The 22,659-nt window shown below is 33.3% G+C and overlaps 1 pseudogene; it reads left to right on the top strand.

Annotated features, from left to right (window-relative positions):
- Positions 1-3,691: 3,691 nt before the first annotated feature.
- Positions 3,692-21,816, top strand: LOC129230151 (solute carrier family 52, riboflavin transporter, member 3-B-like; annotated as a pseudogene).
- Positions 21,817-22,659: the final 843 nt, after the last annotated feature.

Below are 22,659 nucleotides of genomic sequence, written 5' to 3'. Positions count from 1 at the left end.
AAATAACTAAATGAATTAACTTATTTTAAACTGAATTTCTTTTTTTAAATTTGAAATATAATAGTACTAAAATATTAAATCCTTAAATAAATAATAGCCAATGATTCAGTAACCCGCGAGTTCCAACAATGAAACTCGCGCCACGGCATGATAAATTGATAATATATTTTTGTCATGTTTAACATGCAGGGAAAATCTCTATTGTGACAAGACTGATCCGATAACTTAACTGCTTGACTGGTAAGACAGTCATTTTAGGGGAATGAAGAATCAAAAAAGTGGTTGAAAATTAACGATACCTACTGGAGTTTAGGGTTAATCCATTGGGGTTAAGGTTACAATTTCAAGTATCAAAATACTTGAAATTGTAACCTTAAGCTACAATTTCAAGCCAAATAGGCAATGGCTTCATTCAAATGTAGAAGCAATTTTTATCCGTCATACCTCGACGGGTGATTTTCTAGTATTTTAGATAAGTTGAAAAAATTTCATAATGTGCCTCAAAAATGAGTTAAAACCGAAAATTTTCATCAAAATCTAGTGCAGCCGCGATCTTGGATTAATGACGTCTCACAGGTCGTCCAACACAAAATCAAACAAAGCAATTCTCCCTAGATCTAGGGACACTTGATCTGAATGCTGACTTGAGGAATATAATATTTTTGTAACATTTCTACTTTAAATTATGCTATTGTTTTTAGCCATAATAGTGTGCAAAGTAACAAACTATTTACATATATGCTTTTATTTTGTTCTAAACCAAAAATGTGGTCAAGTCTCCATAGTTTCCTCTATAAACATTCATGTATTTAAGTTACAGACTTTCCCTCACAATTACATCTTTTACATTACATACAGGTAATACTGCCATTTACCACTGCTTAAAAAGTTACTTCACTTTTGATAGTCAACACAGAAGAGTGCGTTAATAGTAAGCGAGCTGATGTGTCCATCACATGGCTTCCTTTTACTCCAATTTAATGTCATTTCCCCATCATTGGCAATTTTAATGTGACTCAACAGTTCACTATCTAAATATCACCAACAGTGACCAAATTGAAACCAGATTTAAGAAAAAAAATCGCCAAATTTGTCGCCAAGTTGGTGACGAAAATACTGGCGATGTATCGCCAAGTGTCCGTCAAATTATAACACTACTTGAATTTACATCGAAATAAACAATGATTTCCCCCCAAAAAGGGGCAGAAGACCCCTTTAGAAACATCCGAATGCAACCAGAAAAGAAAGTGAACAACTAGGCACCACTAGGAGTCTACGTACCAAATTTCAACTTTCTAGAACATACCGTTTTTGAGTTATGCGAGATACATACACACATACACATACATACGGACGTCACGAGAAAATTCGTTGCAATTAACTCGGGGGTCGTCAAAATGGATATTTCGGGTGTCTGTAGGTTCCTAGGCATACATCCACGAGTGGTCGGATCAAAAAAAAAAAAAAAAAAAAAAAAATAAATAAATAAATAAATAAAAATAAAAAAATAAAAAACTCAACATTCATTCGGGGGTGAGAAAAATGGAAATTAAGGTCGATTTTTGAGTGAAATTTTTTTCGCGAATACAATACTTCCTTTTTTGTAAAAGGAATTAAAAATGATAATTGTTTCCAGGTAAACATTCATATATTCAAGTAATTTGCTTTAAATCACCCAATTACATCTTTCACATTACATAATATTACCTTTTACCTCTACTTAAAAATATTACTTTGCTTTTGATAATCAATGCAGAAGAGTGTGTAAATAGTGAAATACGATAATTGCTCGTGTAAACAATTCATATGTTTATATAAGCTACAGATTTACCGAATACTTCAAAGGCAATGAAAAAAAGAAAATCCAATTGGTAAACGGGATAATTCAGCGGTTTCTTAAGAACTGTGTTGAATTTTCGCTACAAATGGCGCTTTATTTGAGTTTCTATTCTTGGCGGTATGACTTTTGCAGCCAACATTCTTTTTAACGAATATCAGTGAATGGATTGTAAGTTATTGTCTTAAAGTTTTATACTATGTTTTTAGCCGTTTATTTCCTCAATTAAGACAACATCAGTTAAAGAAAAAAAGTCCGTGCTGACAATTGGATTACATCACCAATTTTTTAATGTTATTCTTCTGTTTTGCAAGGTAAAACAGTTCATTATTCTTCTTAAATGTATTTAGACCTTAGTGTTTTGTAGTTGATAGGTAAGCAGTGTACAAAATGGTAAGTCTTTTTGTGTACGAGTAACACGTAGGGTGATTAGATCAAGCATTGCTAATATGCAGAGAAGTTTGGTAATTAATAAGCTTTCGTGTGATCATTTTATTCAAAAAATCGTAAAAGGTTTTTTCTCTTTCGACACGAACATCTAATTTAGTCAAATGTTTTAGCAATTTATAATTTTGCAGAGTTGTATTATAAATATGCAAAAAGTTCGGTAATTAATTTGCTATTGTGTGATAATTTATTCCAAGCTTCTTAAAAGACTTTGTCAGTCTGTTTTGAATATCAAGAAACTAGTTCTGCCAAATGTTTTTGCAATCTATAATTATTCAAAGTTTGCTTGAATGAGATAATTTTATTGCAATAATCTTTCAAGATTTTGTCTCTTTTTAACATTAAAAAACTAATTCCGTCAAATGATTTTACAATTTTCAGTTATGTAGAGCTTTATTATAATTACGCTCAATGTTCGATAATTTATTTATTTTCATGTTTTAATTTTCTTCTAAAATTCTTAAAAGATTATGTCTCTTTTTAACGTTCAAAACTAATTCCGTCAAATATTTTTGCAATTAACAGTTGTGTAAACTTGTATTATAACTATGCAGCGTTCGATATTATTATTTTACTTTCGTGTGATAGTTTTATTCTGAAATTCTTGAAAGATTGTCTCTTTTTTAAATAAAAAAACTAATTCCCCTAAATGTTTTTGCAATTTACATAATTATACACAGTTGTATTATGATAATGTATTAGAGAACTCGGTAATTAGTTTGCTTTCGCATGTGGGATCATTTTATTCTAAAATTCTTAAATGTTTTGTCTCTTTTTAACACTAAAAACTTATTTCGTCAAATGTTTTTGCAGTTTTTAAATTTCTAAGCTACTTTTCCTTCGAATTTTACTTCAACATTTTACAGTTGAAATAGCGAACGGATGGGGTGCGTTATATTATTAAATCTTCAGTGATTATTTTTCTTATATTTTTGTATTTTTTATCGATTCGTTATTCAAATGAACTATAGGAGGCGCTGTTGTTTATGGCCAATGGCTGCCGAAAGAAGTAAAAAACTTATACCTGTCCATTGTCCAATGAGACGTCTGCCTTGTCCACTCAAAATTGAAAAGTTATACCTCACTGGCTAATTCCTAAAACCACCGCAATGTGGCGCGTTTAAGCTCTACAACTGCAACGGATTCATAATGACCGCAATGTGTTGAGAACCCAACGATTTAATAAAATAAATTTTTACATAACTAGTGTATTTGTAAAAAAAAAAAATAATACGAAATCAGTTTTAAGATTCTCATTGCTTCTAGTATTCTTAAATTTCAGAAGAAAAAAAATGTTTCATAAGTATAAAGATCTTTTAGCTGAAATAGCGATACGACTGTATGACTATTTATATCCAATGAATTTTTCTTGGGAACTTTTGTGGGATGATCTGTTTTTATGGGACAATGTGCAAGAAATCAAGTGAGAAGGTAAATCATTTTCATTTCACTAACTTTTAGGACGAAACTTTTTTTTTTTTCAGATTATTTTCCCATAAAAGTCGAAGAAAGAAGCATGAATGAAGGCTTAGTGTATCTTTAAAATGTTGCTTAAAAAAATCAAAAATTAAATAATTTTATAAATACTGAAATTTTTTTAAAAAAATTGGAAAGTAGGCTTTGGAATCAGGAAATATGTATCTGGGTCGGCCTGTAGGTCTGTCCATACCTCGTCTCTAATAACTTCTGAAAGAACTGATCAATTCGAACAAACCTTTTTTTGTTCGAAAGATCTCAGCGAGGACCCTCATTCCCACATTACACTTTTTCGTTCAATTTTGAACAATTAAAAAAAAAAAACTTTTAAAAAACGTTAGCGTCTATAGAGAAATTTAAGGCAAATATGGATCCCGAACGAGATGCATTTGCAAACAACCATGATGAAAAAAGCTCTTTATGAAGATTTTTTCAACAAGAAGACTTTTTGAACGTTAACGAAACCACGAAAAAAACAAAAACAAAAAAATTGCAAAAATTGTGCAGATTCTGAATCTATTCTCAATTTTTTGCTTTAAGAAATAGAAGGAAGTTAAAAATTGAAATACCATGTCTCGCGCGCAGACTTAACATTGATGTAAGTCAAAGATAAATGTGATTGAATGAAAATGAAATGAATGCAAATGCAAATTTTTTGGCCGAGGCTGCGAGTCGGTGGAAAAATGATCAACTCCCGACTCAGAGTTCTAGAATTTTAGAGCTTTCGACCCCGACTCCGACTCCTTTTTTCTCAAAATTAGTCAGACTCTGACTCCGTAGCTCTGATTTTTACTGCGACTTAATGATTTTTGAGATGATATATTTTCATTGTCATTCTAAAGTTTTAATTAATTATTAAATTTTTGGCAACGGAAAGTAAAAGAACCTAGGGAAAGGAAGAGCAGTGCAGACGATCATATATTTGAGGAAAATTATTTATTTAAGAGGACATTTTATTATTTATTTATTTAGTTCTAAAGTACATTTGAGGCAGTGAGAAGCAAGTAACGCGTTTTAAAGATAACATCCTAGGTAATCTTTCATTGAATTTTTTTTCTAAACCATGCTGTATAGCAGCAACTACCAGGGCTACTAGTACCATCTCTTGCCCCAAGATAGAGGAGGGGTTCGCCTACCATTTGTACTGGTTAGCTCCAAATTTTTAATTTTGCCACTTGCATCCCTTTGCTTCTCACTGCCTGGGCCTGATTACCGTTTCATCCAAGCATCTCTTATATTACATGCATTGAGATGAGGGGATAATATTTTATGGGGACGATTCCCTTTGTTTATTTCGACTTGCCTTTCGCAGAATGTTTTGGTTCGTTCCTGGACTCCTGCTGAGTTGGAATGGGGTCGTTTCCAAAATTTTAAAAGTATTTTTTTTCTGAAAGAGCATGCCTAAAAACCTAGGATCTGGCCATTTTTTGGTAAATTTGTTTACGTTTAATATTTTTAAAAAAATACTTAAATTGGAGCGCTTTCATTGTTTACGGTTTCTGCCGATGACATCACAAATGATGAAATGCCATTCAGTGTACCCATTCACAGTGCAAAATATTAAATTCGCATCTTTACTCACGTGTATTGTGCAACGAAATGGTTGATAGCAAGCGTAGAGCGCAATTTTAATTCGCTGCTTGATTATCATAACGTGGAAACTTAGTAGAAAGATGCGGCAAAGTGCATCATTTGTGACGTCATCAAGACCACGTCTTGTTTGAAAAATCGGACATTTTAAAAAATTAATTTAAAAAAAAAAATGTTGAGAAAATGAAAGTATTTTTTGGGTCCATGTTATTTTTTTGCTCATTCTATCCATTTCAATGACTAAAAGTATTACTTTTGGCTGAAGGAAACCACAACATTCTGTAAAAACACTTATTTTTGCAATTTTCGCGAGCCCGACGCTATCGTGAAAATTTAGGTTTCGCAAAATATTTTTTTTTCGACAGAAAATCATAATAAAAATTAGAAAATTTTCACTTGTCCAAAATTTAATGACGTATTGCACAGGTACTTAAATAAGACACACGTTATATACAAGAGCCATTCCACGAAAACTTAAATCACAATGAGAAAACATTTTCTTCAGCTAATTGAGATTTGTGCTTATAGATCTTGAAGAAAAATGTGTGCAAATTATAAAAAGTTTAAAAATAGGCGACAGCTCCGTTTTTGTTTATTAAAAAGATTTTACAAAATGGCTGCTATACAGCATGATTTAGAAAAACTTTTCAACGAAAGTCTACCTAGGATTTCATCTTTAAATACGTTTGACTCAAAACTTGAAAATGTCCACTTACATGCTTTTGCTTCTCACTGCCTCAACAGACAGTATGTATTCACAGAAATATAGAGATGAAATGCGTAACTAGTGGGACAGTTTTAACTTTAGTAAATCTAAAATGATTTGATCTTCATCGATATTTAACAACGTGAGATTTGGCAGATATTTTTTAACATGGAAACAAATTATCTTGATATTTTTTTTAGGATCAAAGGGCACCTGATTCATTATTCTTCACTTTGCAAAAGAATTCTCAAATTTCTTTTTTTCAGGTTACGCCCATGGGGGCAGAAAAGAAAACCTTTTAGCGTAGTCTTCTCGTCGATCTCCTGATAGTTCTGTTTGGCGTGAGTTCATGGGTTGCAGTCAATGGTCTATGAGTCGAACTTCCAGTTCTGGTAAAAATTTTACCAGAGTCTTGGGAATTGGCATCGTACATAGTTGTGACATCCCAAGTGGCCAATTTGGGCCCAATTTCATTGGCCATCACAAGCCCATTCAGCGGCTCCAGGAAAATCTGGTCGCAAAAGGTAAGGCATTGAACTTGATCTTATAAAATTATCTGTAGGGTAGGTGAGGGTAAAGCCCCGCACCGACGTTTTTTACTTGATCGCCTTGGTGTGAGAAGTTTTCCTCCAAGTAGTAGGTATGTCCTATTAAAACCTATTGTGTCATGAAATTTTGTCCTTACCAGACACTCCAGGCACGAGAAGATGAGGTAAGTATGTTTTTTACCACTCAATTTTATAAAATATTATTTGAACATTGTAAAATGTAGGATTTGAAAAGAAGAATCAAGGAGTTACACGTAGTTACTGTTGCATTATAGCTTCACCTTCGAGTAAAAATAGTTAATCTAATGCCTGTTTAAAAAAAAACAGTACTCGTTTTTCAGAAAGTGGCTAAATTGGAAAATCCCCGCAGCTCCAAAAGTGTGGAGTTTTGCTCAACTGAGGCTCAACTATTTGCCACGTAGACACCAATAGCTAGGGCGAACCTAACCTGGCAGCGTCGTATCGCTGTGATAAGAATAGTCTTCACAATGCTGCCAAGTTAGCTAAATATAGTTGGGGCAAACCTTACATCTTATTTTTCATGATACGGCTGTCCTATTTTCTCAGGTAACTGAATTCTTTTTTTGTGAAGACGAAAACATTTTTGTACCAGTTTAAAAAAAATCATATTCAAATTTATGAGATATTCGAGTCCAATAGTGTTAAATAACAATAAACCAATGATACAACAGAGTTATCAAGTGTTTTCATCAAGTATTGTTCCATTTTATTCACATTCATCTTGAGTGGGGTAAAGGAGCTGTACCCCATTTTCTGAGGTAAAACCCCGCAATTTTTATTTCTGGCTAAATTGCAAATTTCCGGTTAATTGCAAATCAGACAGAGTTTGAATTTGGAGGAGTTATAGGCAACAAACCGTTCTTCAACCCTAATTTAAAAAAACGGGAAAATCTACTTTTTCTTGACTATGATGTTCTAGAAAATAAAAATGGCGGGCCTTTACCCCCACCTACCCTATCAGCTGTTCTGAAATTATGTTTTATTATGACACTGAAACCCTGGAATTTTCATGTAAAATTTCAATGTCCCCCCCCCCCATATGGATAGAAATCTAATGTATAGCTTATAGCTTGATGTTAATTATATCGGACTTAATCTAAAATTTTTTGGGGGGTAGGAAAATTCTAATTTTACCGAATTATAAAACGCGAGCTTACGCGCATATCATACATACGTACATAACATTTAATAAGAAGGAACGTTAGGTATTATTAAAAAACAATTTTTAGAATTTAGAAAAAGAAAAAAGAATACATATGTTGCAATGTTCATAAACTTGACAGTTTAAATTTCGAGAATACTTTTTTGCATGTTTTTGAGGGGTTTTTTTTGGGGAGGGGGGGGGGCAGATTTCAAATCTACCTTGGTGCGGCATGGAGCTAAATTCGGCCCTGCCCTTGTAGTCAAAACTTACAACTTTTGCCATTTGTAGGCTTCAAAACAGCAGAGACCCTGAACCACGGCGTTGTTGGTCTATTCAGAAATCAGGCCCTTGCGATTTCTGGTAAAAGTTAAAAAATTGTCGGTATGCAAATGTTAGTAAAGGAATTCTGATTTAACATTTACCAGGGGATCCTGCCTCGACCATGTTTATTTTCATTTGTCAGCATCTACACATTGTTATTTTCTACAACATTTTTGAAGATTTAATGAAGAAGTTCTGCTTGGCAATAAAAAAATGTGCGTTCTAGAAGAAACCTTGCCTCGAATGAAACTGATATTTGCTAGTATTATTTTAATATCATCTGACTGTAGCGTAGCTACGCAGTCAGAAATTTTATCTAATAAATTTTATAGGTTGACCCTGTGATAGCTTTTAGATACTTATTAAAAGTTTAATTTTAGATATGTTGACACCAATGGGTTCATGATTTATTTACCTTTTTTTTTTCTCAAGAGGTCCTAGATTCAACTCTTTGCTATTTTTTAATTTTGTTTTAGCATAGCTTTTGAATGAATGACGCGACATGCGTAAATTTCATTTTGATGTGTGAGGGTATGTACTTCACAATGTTATAAGCCATAGAGGCTCCCAAACTTTTCCAATTCGCGGCACACTTTGAAGAATTAGAATTTTCTTTTGTTGCCATTGTCCATACATTGATATTGTGAGTACTTCGTGGCACCTCACATCTCTCCTTGTAGCACCCACTTTGGGAACCTCTGTTTTAGGCGATTTTAATCAAATATGTTTAAGTTCAAATATTTGTCATAAATCCATAAATTTTTACTTATGTTGTTTTTACTTATGTGGAATGGAAATATGAACAAGAAATGGACAATTGCAGAACAGATTTATATATTTCAAAACACAGTACTTCTGAACTTGAAGTGAGTTGTTTTTAACTGTGAGTGAAATGAAAGTAAATGAGATATTCTCACTCAGTTTTGTATTAAGAAATCTAAAAAAAGACATTATAAGTGTTTAGATAAGTCACTGTGTTTCGTGGATTTTGATTCTGTAAACGTAAGGGGTGCCCCTCCTCCCAAAAGAGCGATGGTGTATTCCCCTCAACTCCTAAAAAGTACCCCAGCAGAACGTGAGCGCCAAAAGGAAAAAAATACCCCTTCAAACACCCCATACCAATTTTGATGGCACAGACTGCGCCAACGATCCTCTCTCGTAGGAATACCTGGTAAGAATAGTGAAAAATGGTAATAGCTGGAATATGCAATAAGCTTTTTGAAATTTGCATCAAAACTTGCTATACCAAAAAGTTGAAAGATTAACTATTGTTTATTCCACCTTTCTAGGTCCTTGAAATTCCCTTCATCCATGGCTCTCTAGCTCTAGTCATCACAGCATGCATCCTTTTGAGCATATTTTGGGATGTAACAACACACATTGGCAATGAACTGCACAGCACTGCTCTTCTAGTATTGACTTTCTTCATGTCCCTCGTAGACTGCACTTCTTCTTTGCTCTACCTACCTTTTATAGCCAATTTCAAAGAGCAGTACGTAATATCTTACCTGGTTGGTGCTGGTCTCAGCGGACCTATACCAGGCCTACTCGCTCTCGCCCAAGGTGTGGGAGGTTACGCACAATGCATAAACGTAACCGTGACTAACTTGACTGAAGGTGGGAACGTCACGGAATACGTGCTTCAACCTTACTATCCTCCGCCAAGATTTTCGACGAATATCTTCTTCGGCTTGTTGTCTGCTCAGATGGCAGTGAGCTGGGTCGCATTGTCCTGCTCAATAAATTACCATCAGTGAAGAAGGAAAGGGTAAGATGTAGTTCATTTTCAAAGATTCTCTTGCCAATACCATTTTTCTTCGCTAATTCCATTCATTATAGCAATGCTTTGGTAAAATATGCAAAAATTGTGATCTAAGAACTTGCTTTACATATTACTACAAGTATTAGAAAAACAACAAATTTATGACAGTAATTTGTAAGAGAATCCTTTTTAGGTTGACAGAACTCATGAAGGTGGGTATTAGATTTTTTGTTAAGAAATTCAGAATTTGACATTTTGGTGACTTGTTTCCGTACCATTGCTGATTGATTCTTCAGTTCAACTTTCAGATCTGATGACCAATTAATTGCTAAGTTGAGCTTTGTCAACGTTGTGTTTACTACTGTGACCAATCATATTAGTTCAATTGCCTATCTAGAAATCTTTCTAATGACTGAAAATTTGGCGATTTTAGAAAAAGCGTCAAGCACCTGTTATAACAGCGAAATTCTCAAAATCATTGGGGCGTTTGGCGGCCAAAAACCCCCGTGCCCCGAAACCTTTTTAAAAGGTTGTTATTTTGAAGCGTACAAGTAATCTGAAACTTTTTTTTTTGCATTGTTAAAGTGGTTTCCTTGTAACCCCGAAATACATATCCTCATTTTTTTTGTTCATTTCTGCTTTAAAGCTTTTGATATTGGTAATGTTATTTTAAAATAGTTGAAAATATTAAGCATTTCAGCAAATGCTATATAATACTGTTAAAAGCGCTTATTTTCGCGAGCCCGTCATAAACACGAAAATTTTTGCTTCGCGGAATATTTCAACTTTTTATATTTTCTAATCTTTTGGTTCTCTTCAAAATAAAAAAAAAAGAAAAATATATCAGACCGATTAGTATCGATGAACTCAGCTTTCCCTTATTTTGTTTCAGAAAATGAGAATCAAAACGAATCTAAATTATTATTATTACTAGAAAATCGCCCGTCACAAGACATGACGGGTGAAAATTGCTTTACATTTGAGCGCAGCCATTGCCTTGTTTGGTGATATTTTGATAGTTGAAATTGTAACTCTTACTCCAGTGGATGAAACCTAAACTCCGGTAGATAGCGTTCATTGTTGACCATTTTTTCATTTCTTCATTCCCCTGAAATGACAGTTTTACCAGTAAAACAGTTAATTTACGGATCGATTTCAGCTTCGTCACAATAAATCCTTTCCCTGCATGTTAAACATTACCAAAACATAGTATCAAATTATCATACCGTGGCACGAGTTTCATTGTTGAAACATGCGGGCAGGGCCCGATCAAGAAAAACTGGTGCCCAGGTCCTGGAAAGAAGATGGTGCCCCCCCCCCCCATGAGAAAATCAGCCCAATTTTAAAGTCAATGTTTTATACTAGAAACTTAATATACTAGAAACCTACACATTACTACAAAAACCTGGGATTTGAATACCAAACACTTGATAGTCACATAGTTAAAATTGCCTTATCTTAAAGTAAAAATGAGTTAAAAAAACAATTTAAAACTGCAAAAATAGCAAAAAAAAAAAAAAAAAAAAAAACAACTCATTCGGACATCAAGCTTTAAAAAGGCTTCTTTCTGTCTTTAACAGAGGCAAATGTGTCGATCACATAATCGAAATCTAATTTTGATGTCACAGAATTTTTAATGCTCAATAAGGAAAACGCCTGTAAATTATCCCAAGAAACGCAGCTTCTCAAACGATTTTTGATTCTTCAACGCTGAAAAGGAACGTTCTCTGGAACAGAAAATAAAATGAAGTAAGTTAATTTAGGCTATTTTAGTGCCCCTAAATTTGTGGTGCCCAGGTCCGCGGACCCGCCGGACCGTGCGTTAATCAGGCCCTGCATGCGGGTTTCTCGATCATCGGAAATTATTTATATGAGGATTGTACTTAAAAAGCTTAAAAGATGTCTATTTTTTGCTATAGCAAATTCAATTTGTTTCAGTGATTTCGATTAATTGTGTGATTCACACACACACATTATATCTATAGAAAAAATATATTTATTTAATTATTTATTCTTTTTATTCAGGTGTCATTCATTCCTGTCGTTACTCCGAAACACCCAGCAGTGGATGAAAACTTCCGAAGTTCAACGGATGCCAGTGTCAGCATTGAGAAGACCACATCTTCTGAACAAAATCTGCTGGGACATCCATTCATAAATTTCTCTCAGTACATATTTTTACTCGGAATTCAAGGATTTGTTAGTGCCATGCATAACGGAGTCCTTCTGTCAGTGCAAGTAAGGGCAATTAGTTTTTTTAACACTTGGATGGAATAACTGAGCTGGCGGTGTATTTTAGTATTTCTGCCTTAGCCCTGGCTTTAGGGCTGTAACTTACTACAAAATACTTGGCTTTTAGTATGCGAATATAGCATGACGTCAGACAGTTACGTTAATTAAACCTTAGATCAGAGGTTCCCAAACTTTATGCCTCCGCGGACCCCCTCCGGAAAAATTACGTATTTCGTGGACCCCCCCCCCCCCCCCCCCCCCCGTTGCTTCTCCCCAAAAAAAGATTTGACACAGTTTAATCTTTTTTTTTTCCTGATATATTTTTACGCTTTTTTCCTTTAAATTTTATTTATTCATTGTTCTGTATGTTTTTCAGAGTTTTTGTCTGGTTTTCATTTCTTACATTATTGATTTGAGTTATGGAAGAAAAATTCTATTTTAAATTCAGTTAAGAATTAAAATGTTATCGCCAAATTTCTGCAAGAAATTTACTAATGAAAATGAACTTTTGAAGTTAGAGAACAAAACACTGTTATCCAGTTAAAATGTGTTAACTTTTCATATGAGTTTTATTTTTAGGGCGTATTAGGATTTTAATTATTAACTATGAATCGGGCAAACCTACCCTGGCAGCATCGCAATGCTATGATTAGGATCAGCGTAACCTTCACACGAAAAATATTTCTTCACGAAAAAGATTTCTGTATACGGCCTTGACTTTTAGCATCTGATTCTTTCATGCAAGATGTGCCAATCAAAACATCCAACTCAAATTAGTCACTGTATTATTATACTGCAGAACGTTACAAACAAGTAAAAATGCTTACATTTATCTTCAATTTCAATTAACTAAAAACTACTCATAGAAATATGCACATTGGCACTTCTTGTAACTTCATGTTTAAACTTGGTTTTCATAATTTATGTTTGATTAATTATTCTCAATGCTCTTTTTACTTTCTAGACGTATTCATGTTTACCATACGGCAGCATTGCCTACCACCTAACCGTGACTTTGTCCAGTATAGCCAACCCACTGAGCTGTTTCTTGGCGATATTCCTGCCTGTGTACAGTGTGGGCGCTGTGGCGGGACTCGCAGTCTGTGGCACCTGTTGGGCCGCCTACATTCTAGCCACTGCTCTTCTCATTCCCAACCCACCATTCGTGGGAACTACCCTGGGAGCTTGTCTAGTAGTAAGTGTCAACCCACAATTTTTCAGTAATTCACTCATTTTAAAGAAGAATCAATATGAACCGAAAAATTCCGTGCAATTGAGACGTGGCCGGGCCGGTACTAAGATCTGGATCATTGGCGGATACAAGGGGAGGGTCATGACCCTCCCCCACCCTAAACCGTCGACAATAGTATCCGGCCACATTGTGTTCAAACACTTTATGCATAAAATGTAAACAATTATTATATCTTAAAGTAAATATTTGAACTACTACTTCCTTTCATTGCGAAAGAAATTCATTTGCAACGTTTATTCCCAACTAGCTGCGTTGCCCGGCTTTGCCCGGTTCACCTTGAAAATGAAAATTGTGTCAAGTGACGTATATTCAACAATCAGGCGTAAAAAAATATAAAAAAACATCATGATTTCCCTTCCAAACAATGACGACAGATATTAAAATACTTTTGAGAAATTAAATCCAGAAAGATGGATTTAAAATGCGTGACCATGAAAACACAAAATAAAATAAGTATTTAAGGAGTTAAAATGCGAAAGAAAATGGTTCACAATTTGAATGGAATAGAGATTTCTTAAACTTGATTAAAAAATTCATGTAACTTTTGTTCCTTTTGAGATAAAAGCTTATTTTTTCGACCATAGGTCGAGTTAGATCTGGAGTAAAAAAGATTGTTTTTTCCAATGGTGTCAAAAAGGAAGCTGTGGGACAATTCTTTCACTTTTTATTGATTTATTTAATGAAGAAAGTAGTGCCTAAATTTCAGCTAAGCCTAAAAAAATTCGAGCTAAAAACACGAATAACTCCCGCCGTAATAAAGCTAGAGCACTGAAACAAGAGGCGTAGAACTCGGAAAATTCTACCCTTTTTAAAGATATGTAATATTAATATGTGCAAGTAATTTTTCACCCCCATATTTGAGAATTTATGTGAAAATTGGACGTAAATTGGAATAAAAAAAGAACTATTCATCGATTTTTTTTTTTTTTTCGAACTGTCTGCAAAACTTTTCAGGACTTAAAGGAACAAACTGAAAAATTCAGCGCAATCGGCCGGGTAGTTCTCGAGTTTCGCGAGTTCAAACACACAGACGCTTTTTGGGCACTTCATTTTATACTATTTAGAGATTAGGTACCTTATTCCTGGTCGATTTGGTGCTAGCAGTTTCAGAATTTTTTTGTACCCAAAACCCATTCACTTAGAGAAGTTCGTTCAGGGGCCAGGGGGCCTTCTTTAGCATGACCCCTCCCCTGAAATTGTTTTCTGTATCCGCACCTGATTTGGATGTCCTAAAGAAGGAGGATAGAATAAAGGGGAGACGCTCAACGCAACAAAACCTGAAGCTAAAACCGTAACCGGTTTTAACTGCCGCGGGGAAAAGTCTACCCAAAACATTCGGATTTAAAGGGCTTTATCAGTGCTATTTTACCTAGAATACTGTGTTTAATAGTGAATATTTTCTGTTGATTTAACTAAAATGCCCGCTTGTGTTGCGTACGGGTGTACAAACAGACCGGGAAACAAGATTCCAGGGATATCTTTCGTGCCATTATAAAAGAATATTTAAATGTAAGGTTTAGGTATTGGGGAAAAAATACTGAAAAAAAAGCAATTCACTTAGACAATTATATTCAAAATTATTGCACTTTAAAGGCCAAAGGCAATAGTGGGTAACACAAAGGGTTAGACATTTTGCAGGCAAGAACTTATTTATACCAGGAAAGTGGAAAAAATGGCAAAAACAGAATTAGAGAATGTTGAATTGAGTTCCGTTAACAAAGATATAAGAATGAAATTTTTTAGCTATCAATTTTATTATTTATTATATTTATTTATAATTTGCAAAATTTGCATTTAGTAGTAAAAGTAATCCTTTTAAACCTCCATCACAATATGTTGCAATATAATGCTGTAAAATTTTTCTATGAGCTTAATTCTTTTAAACGTAAAATTTCAGATAAGTATTTTTTTTTTTTTAATTAGGTTTGGCACATTTCTGCCAAAGGTAGGGAAAAAAATTCTAAAAGTGTCCTGGCAAAACTATTTTTTGCCCATATTTGCCAAAGTGGCAAAACTAGATTTGCTTCATTTATGGGGATTGGATAGTGTGTTTAATATCATAGTAATTTTAACTGCATTCTAATAATTTTCATGCTTTTGTATTAAATTGTTTTTCTTAAAATATTAAATTGCATCAGTGGAACAGTAATTCATTGCTTTTGTGAAATGCTTTTCTTTTTTATTTTATGAATGCAGAAAGAAAGTGGAGAGTAAAAAGCAATAAAAATCAACTCACTGACTTTGGTATAAAATATTAATCTGTCCTAACTATTAAATAAGAAATTCTCATCTTTTAATTTTTAGCAGGGAAGTAGTGCAAATTTTGCAATGCCAACAGAGTAATAAAAATTATAAGAGGTCAACTATGATTATATAGTGTGAAATGTAAATGTGATAAAAATGTATAATTCATACTAAATGAAATTTTATTATTGACAATTACTCCTAAAAATAGTGAAAGCTCATTCAAATTCAGTTGGATCCGGTATATCAGGATATTTTTTTAAATATTGCATCGCAATATGCAAGTTTTAAATAATTATCTATTTCCCCTAGTTTACTTTAAATTGTTTTAATTATACATTTATATTAATGAAGAACCTATTCTTGGTCTGCTTTCATTTAAATTTCAATTGGATTATTCAAATTGTACAATTGTTGTACCTGTTTTCCCAGTTTTTGCCACTATCCTGGCAAAAGTATCCCTTTGCTGGCAGGACGACCAACCTCATCAAAATTTAAACTGTAATTCTTTTTCCAGATTTCATTTAGATTTTCAAGCTATTTAATTTTGACAGAAAATAGTCAAATAATATAGAAATTTACCTTTTTCTCTAAAGAAATTATACGTTTTTTTCTCCTGACTGGGGAAATTGATAATCGAGGAGAAGTAGTTGAGAACTGGTAATGTCTAGTCCTTTTAGACAATCATCCTTTGCATTTATTTTCCTGACTCAAATACAAATTGTAAATGCAATTTTTATTTAAAAAAAAAAAAAACAATTTTTATAAGCAATCGTTTAAGCAAGTTGAATCTTACATTTATTTTAAGCTAGATGTCAAAGAAAATAAAAACTGGAATTAAATTAAAGCATGTTTAATATCTTTCATTAATTTACTGAGGGCAAAATTAAAAAAAATACATAAGTTGTCTGTAAAAATTCCATTTTTTGTTCCCTTTTGAATACTGCCAAAAAATCTATTTTTGCTGGAAGGGGATAAAACAGTGTTTTTTTCCAAACGTGGCGAAATGCTTGCCAACCCTGGCAACACAACTTGAATAACTCATTTCTTGTTCGAAATATCTCTACTAGAATCATAGAAAAAAGAGGATAGGGCACATATTTTTTTAAATGCAAGAAAACTATAAATTTGCTACATCATATTATGTTATATAATGATGATTCATCATATTTTAACTTTCACAATTAAAAACAAGAACACTAGAATAAATTTTTATATGCTGCAGCTTAATTCTTTTGTACGTTTCTCTAGTTGATGGTCAAAGTGTTACGTGTAAGAAAACCTAAAACGTTACCCCTCTCATATTTTTCAAAAATTTCATTTTCTTTTTTTCTTTTTACATTCACACATCAAACTGTACATAATTTCCATAACTATTAATCGTTTTAATCCAAATTATAATTCTATTCGCCCATGAAATGTGCAAAATTTTACAATAGAAGATAGAATGGCAACTCTTTATTGTTATATCAGATTGAAAAAGAATTAGATATGAAAGCTATGTTAGATTTTTATACCTTATCAAACACTCTTGTTTTTATCAAGCAAAGGGGTCGCTCCAACGAAGCACATTAAAATTAAATACAAAGGTCACTTGCTTAAAAAAAAAGTATTAATAACGGTAGCTAAGTATAATAACATTGCAATAATTTTATAAGGATGAATTTCCTATATTTTATTTAAAACACAAAATATATTTAAAGGTTATGCAAACACTTATACAGGTGTGAAGTAATATGCACCAGTAGTACCCTAACAATATAATACATAAATAATTTTATACACTGTAGCAGACATAAATTACTTTCGGGGGGGGGGGAGGTCTAACAGGCCTCACATGCAAAGAAAATAAAAAAAACTACCGTACTGGTATTGGCCCTGTATGTTAAGATGAAAGGCTCTATGGCATTGTTGACCCTCAAATTCACTTCTCGGTGTGCAACTAATATTATGTACTTAAACACATTTCATTTTTTTAAAAGTTTGGTGGAAAAGGATTTTTAGCAGCCGCTCCCCAGGATGTCTAATTTACTCTTTAATTTATAGCTAAGACTATAAACAAAAGACAGACAAAAAGTAATTTAAACAGTTAAAAATCTATTGGTGTTATTATATATATATATGATTCTGATTTCAGTTGATTAAGAAAAGAACTTAATCTGTACGTAACTAAAATAGAACATTTTCAAATACTAATATAAAAGATAAATAATTTCTTTAAAATTTAAGTTTGAAATTAAGTAATACAAATATTCAGCTATTAGTTCAAAATATTGATGAAAACAACTAGGCAAGACACCTTTATCTTCAAACTAAAAGATGCAAATGAATAAAAATATAAAATAAAAATACACTGTACTAAAATTTAAAAAATATGTACACTTCTGTCAGTAAGGTGCAGTATAAGTGATATTGCTATTCATTTCATCAGCATGTTTTATAAAACAATAATAATTCTTTCCAATCCTAACAATTTTGATTTACATTCAATACAAAACTACAAAACGGAATGGACCTTGCAAGCAGTATGACCTTACTATCCTCATAATTATTAATATGCCGTTTTTATTTTTGTTCAATGCATTTTTTTTCTTCTTAAAATGTTAAACATCGAAAGAGCATGATATGCAAAACATCAATGTTAATCTTTTCTAACCTGAATTTTTAACTTATTTCACCTATAACAGCAAAAAACAACAGTAGGTATAAAATAATAAAGTTTCCTAATATGTATATATTTATCTGTACATAGAAAAATGCACATTTCCCCCAGAGTAGAAATCCTTATGTTATCCCTTATTTGTTTGGAAATAAGCGATTCACGCTCAAAGCTTACCCTTTCAGCTATTTCAATCGGAATTGCGACAGAAAGGGTATTAAAATTTACGTCTATGGTAAAAATATATTGATGTTTTGAAAAAATATTCACATAAATCTTTTAGCAAAAAAACAAATCTCGTCGAAAAAAAAGAAAAGAAAAGAAAAAAGCATTGTAACATCAAAGACGCATCGGAACTCCTCGGCGCGCTAGGAACTATGGGAGTTTTAGCATGCGTGAGTTTCCCCTTCCCCTCTCCCTTACCCGCTCTGTCCACGACTTCAAGTGCGCGCAGCAAGTTTACGGCTTTGGGCGTCTCCCCTTTCTTCTATCCTCCTTGGTCCAAACGCCACACCAGTTGGTTTTTCTGAGACGGAATTTGGTTCACTGAGTTGCAGCGAAAAATCTAGCGCTAATCGTTTAAAATTCACAAATGCGGAAATAATCAAGATAAAATCTTTGAACAAGTTTTCATTGAAAACGCTCATTAATTTGTTTGCTAAAGTATCCGATTTTTAAAGTTTGGACTAGTAGTTAATTTTGGCATTAAAAGTTGAAATTCTGTCGGGAGCTGAATTCTGAAAAAAATAACCATCTTCAAAGTTTTGGCATGTAAACTTTCATCAATAATATCCTTTCCCCATTTAACTATCCAAAAATACATAATAGATCAACAAATTCGCACAGTATCGATCTATCAGCCTATTTAGGTCCAAAAAAAAAATTAAAAAAAATCTCTATTTGTTTTCAAATACGCCATTGTAATTTAATTTCAATAACGCTTTGATAAGGTAATTATAAACGAGGCTGAGTTACAGTAACGTGACCGCCTGCAGCAATAAATAATGGAGTTGACGGATTAATATTACATTTTTAATGGAACTTTTAATGTAATGAAATAGCTTTTCTATTTATTTGGCTGATTGGTTAAACTTCTAATATAAAATTTTAATTTTAACAGCCTTTTGGAGCAATTTTGATGTTTTAATGGATAGTTTGGAATCGCCTTATTGATAAAGCTTTTTGAAATCTCGCCGAGACCACATTAACTCAACGTAATATTACAACTGCGTAAATTTCTCTCTCTTACAACGTAGCTCTTTCCTCTTGTGATGATTGCTGTATATGTAATATGGTATAACTTTTAAAATATTGCGATTCATTAGTGTTCTTTTTGTATGATATTTATTATGAATTAAAAGTTTCAGAGGAAACTGAAATTCATGCAAAATTATCAAGTTTTTAGAATCACGGCTCAATCACCTGGCCACAATCCTTGATTGCGTAACCTTCAATTTGTCAGAAAGGAATTCAAGTCAGTTGGTTTTTGTCATGGAGATATAAGGTTTTTGTTTGGTTGTTTGACCATGGTTTTTGTTTTAGCATAATTAATCTGTACGCTAATCCTGTGCGCGTCTGTCTGTGTGTTGGTCTGTAACTCTATCTCCTCCGGACGGGCAATGTCTACTAGATCAATATTATACTAGTACCGTTGGATGCAGGACAATCCAGGGGAAGCCATTTCGCCCTATCTCACCCCTTTCAACCTTAAGAGACTTGACATAAAGGGGTAAAAAACATTAAAATCTTTGTCACCCGCGGCAGGTGGTGAACGAAGTGAGCAGGGAGTGGATCCCTCTAGTTTGTTTTTAAATTCTGCTTCTGTATACAATCTGCTAAGGAAAATATTGCATTTCATTAGGTACCCTTTGGTGCCCAACTTTTAGAGGCAGTTATGACATCAGACACTAAATACTCTCAGTATACACACTAAATACAGACAACCTAACTTCTTGAGAGTTATTAAATCCAACAGAATCAGATGGCTGGGGCACTTTTTCGACGGTCAGATTTGAACCTGGATTGGATTAAAAAACTAACCCTTTCGAAGATTGAGGGCACTAGGAGAAGAGGGAGACAAGCTACAAGGTGGTTGGACAGTGTAGAAAAAGATTAGAAGATTTTGGGAATGAATAGGTGGGGAAACTTAGCAGAAAGTCGTGTACCACTTGGAGGAAGCAGACAAAGAAAACCTTGCCCTGCTCCAGGCTGTAAGATGCTGAGGAAGGATATCGGAGGAATTTTATTTGGTGTTTGCTCACTGGGACCGATATGTATCAACGCCTCCTCAATACTAAATGCCTATCGCTTTCTCAATTTTAACATAGAGCAAAATGATCCCAACAAGCAAATTTCGGTACTCTTGTTACTGCTATCTATCGAAGGCCGAAGGTATTAGAAATTAATAGCGTAGTAAAGCAATTGGTTAACTTCTAAATCTAAATTTTGGAATTATCCAATAAACAATCCGATTTCAATTGTTTGGACCCATCGCCATAGCAACGCTATCCTTGTATTGCCGCCAGGTAGCGTTGAATGTGTGTCGGCGGAGGATCACTTTTTGAGGCAAGTGTGATAGGCATTTAGTATTTAGGAGGAATTGTATGTATTGGCATCGAGGCCCCCACATTTTTTGGTTTAAATCAATCATTCTTAAATTTGTACATTAGGAATGTTATAGATCGTGAAAATGACTGTAAGTATCATTGTTCATTAAACTTATAATATCATGATTCTTTAATTAAACTGTGTTGAAATGCCTTTAAACTCTTTTTAGGTTATTGCATGGGTAATGGTTTGTGGTTTGGTAGCTTTCATCAAAGCATGCATCGCAGCCATCTTAAGGAGGCAAGGAGGTCAAACGGCTCTGTATCGATGCGGTGTCGTCACTCAAATAGGATCAGCAATAGGAGCTGTTACTATTTTCTTACTCTTGCGATATACAGACTTATTCCAATCTTACTCACCTTGCACCTGAGACAGAAGACGGTCAAGTTAATTTATCTTGCCACGGAAAAAGATGAAGTACTTTCTTTTAAAGTTCATGGCTTGTATTTTAAATATCACTTTTCCATACTTTTCATGTAAAGAACAAAATGTAGAACAAATATTAATATGTAATAAAAAAATCGGACGAAATATTATTTTTTTTACTTATAAATTTTACAGCACCTGCCTCTTAAAGACATTTTTAAATTTTAAGTGCATAAATGTAAACAATTTTTTGCTCTACTTTTGCATGTTGAATAATACAAATTAATCTTATTTTAAGTGGCGTTTATGTGCTGCATTAACACTAATTCTATGCAAGGGTAGATCGAGGCTTGTTGGCTTTCGGAGGGTCATTACTAAAATATTACCACTCAATTTGGAAAGGGGGTGGGGGTTCATAAGTAAAAAATATTAAGGCAAGATTTCTTGTACCCAGAATGCAGTTTTAAGCTATTTTCGGTCGCGTTGAGCGTGACCCATGTTGACATGTGAGCCCAGAATTCGCAGGTAAGCTCGATTCATTACTGAAGATTATTCTAAATTCGATTGAACTTTGTAATCTTTAATTTACTCAAGACATTTATCTACTGTGTGTTGTTAGCTTTTCAATATTACCAACTTCGCGCTTCGTATTTCCAACAGCATTTCAAAAATTGACACAGCGACGAATATTTTTTTCTGGAGGATTTAGAAAATATTGTATTTGTATTTATAAAGTAACAAAATATTCAAACTTTATTCTAAATGTAAAAATTAAAACAATAAGCATCTTTTTCGCGTTTACAATTCTTCCTTTACTATGTAAAAGGAAGTAGTAAAAAAGAATGTCTCATGAAAAAAAAATTGATGGTATTGAATTCGTATCAAATTCAGTTGTACTCAAATTGTTGTATGATTTGTTTTTCGGTAAATTTTAACCGTTAAAGGCCAACCTTTCTATTTGGACCATATTAAGACCCACCACACCTATTTTGCCCAAAGTTTAAGCGTACAATTTCATGAGAGGCAAAGCGAAGAACTATATTACAAAAAATATTAATATTTCAAATTTGAATACGTAAAAAATAAATCAACAAAAAAAAAATAAAGTAGAAGCAACTCTTTAACAAACAAAAACAACAGCTTTTCTCTGTTCAAAAAAAAAAAAAAAAAAAAAAAAAAAAAAAACTTTTACTCATTCTATTTGGTAGGAAAATAATGCACTTCGAAAAAAATCTCAACAATCACTATTTCACAACTAGCCGGCTTCGGCACCTGGCTCGAAAGTTTAAACTCTCTGAAATTTTAGACATTTTATTTTGTATATATTCGAATTTAAGGAATCATTAGGTCTAATCTGAAGTACAAAGTTTTTCAAAAGTTTTCTTTCATAAGACAAATAATGATTTTTATATGTTGCGGGCGTGACCGTGCGGTCACACCCATAACA

This window comes from Uloborus diversus, chromosome 9 (assembly GCF_026930045.1).
Source record: "Uloborus diversus isolate 005 chromosome 9, Udiv.v.3.1, whole genome shotgun sequence".
Taxonomy (NCBI): Eukaryota; Metazoa; Arthropoda; class Arachnida; order Araneae; family Uloboridae; genus Uloborus; species Uloborus diversus.
This window is presented reverse-complemented; position numbering and strand designations above follow the sequence as displayed.